Source organism: Acomys russatus, chromosome 15 (assembly GCF_903995435.1).
Source record: "Acomys russatus chromosome 15, mAcoRus1.1, whole genome shotgun sequence".
In the NCBI taxonomy this organism is placed as follows: Eukaryota; Metazoa; Chordata; class Mammalia; order Rodentia; family Muridae; genus Acomys; species Acomys russatus.
Genome location: NC_067151.1, coordinates 22,993,995 through 22,995,887, shown reverse-complemented (window position 1 = coordinate 22,995,887; position 1,893 = coordinate 22,993,995).

Genomic DNA, 1,893 nt, shown 5'->3' with positions numbered 1-1,893 from the left:
TTTTATTGTACAAGATTGTTTTAGCTATTCTGGGTTTTTTGTTTTTCCATATGAAGTTCAGAATTGAACTTTCAATGTCTTTAAAAAATTGTGTAGTTATTTTGATAGGGATTGCATTGAATCTGTAGATTGCTTTTGGTAGGATGGCCATTTTTACTATGTTAATTCTCCCGATCCATGAGCAAGGAATATCATTCCATCTTCTCAGGTCATCTTCAATCTCTTACTTCAGAGTTTTGAAATTTTTTTCCAACAAGTCCTTCACTTGCTTAGTTAGGGTAACTCCTAGATATTTTATATTGCTTGTGGCTAATGTGAAGGGTGTGGTTTTCCTAATTTCTTCCTCTGTAAGCTTGTCATTTGTGTATAGGAAGGCTACAGACTTTTTTGAGTTAATTTTGTATCCCGCCAATTTGATGAAGGTGTTTATCAGCTTTAGGAGTTCTCTGGTGGAATTTTGAGGGTCACTTATGTACACTATCATATCATCTGCAAATAGAGATAATTTGACTTCCTCCTTTCCCATTTGGATACCGTTGATCTCCTTTTGTTGTCTTATTGATCTGGCTAGAACTTCGAGTACTATATTGAGGAGATATGGAGAGAATGGGCAGCCTTGCCTTGTTCCCGATATTAGAGGAATTTTCTTGTGTATCTCACCATTTACTTTGATTTTGGCTATTGGCTTGCTGTATTTAGCCTTTATTATGTTGAGGAAAGTGCCTTGTATCCCTCTAAAACTTTAAACATGAATGGGTGTTGAATTTCATCAAATGCTTTCTCTGCATCTAAAGAGATGATCATGCGTTTTTTTATATTCAGTTTGTTTATATGGTGGATTACATTGATGGATTTCCATATATTAAACCATCCCTGCATGCCTGGAATGAAGCCTACTTGGTCATGATGAATGATATCTTTGATGTGTTCCTGTATTCGTTTTGCAAGTATTTTATTTAGTATTTTTGCATCTATGTTCATAAGAGAAATTGGTTTGAAATTCTTTCTTTGTTGAGTCTTTGTGAGGTTTAGGTATCAATGAGACTATGGCCTCATAGAATGAATTTGGTAATGTTCTATCCATTTCTATCTTTTGGAGTAGCTTGAAGAGTATCGGTATTAGCTCGCCCTTGAAGCTCTGGTAGAATTCTGCACTGAAACCATCTGGCCCTGGGCTTTTTTTTTGCTTTGGAGACCATCGATGATTGCTTCTATTTCTGTAGGGGAAATGGGACTATTTAGCTTGTTTATCTATTCTTCATTCAACTTTGGCAAGTTAAATTGATGAAGAAAATTGTCCATTTCCCATAGATTTTCAAATTTTGTGGCATATATGCCTTCAAAGTAGGATCTTATGATTCTTTGAATTTCTTCAGTGTCTGTTGTTATGTCTCCCTTTTCATTTCTGATTTTGGTGATTTCAATACTGTCTCTCTGCCTTTTAGTTAGTTTGGCTAACGGTCTGTCTATCTAGTTGATTTTCTCAAAGAACCAGCTTTTGGTTTTGTTGATTCTTTGGACTGTTATCTTATATTCTAATTTGTTAATTTCAGCCCTGAGTTTGATTATTTCCAGACGTCTACTCCTCTTGGGTGTTTCTGCTTCTTTTTTTTCTAGGGCTTCCAGTTGTGTCATTAAGATGTTATGTGCGATGTTTCCAATTTCTTTTTAAAGGCACTTAGTGCTATGAATTTTCCTCTTAGCACTGCTTTCAATGTATCCCACAAATTTGGGTATGTTGTTTCCTCATTTTCATTGAATTTCAGAAACTCCTTGATTTCTTTCTTCTCTGACCCAGTTGTCATTTAGCAGAGAGTTGTTTAGTTTCCATGTATGTGTATGCTTTTTGTTATTTCTGTTGTTGTTGAATTGCAGCCTAAGATCATGGTGATC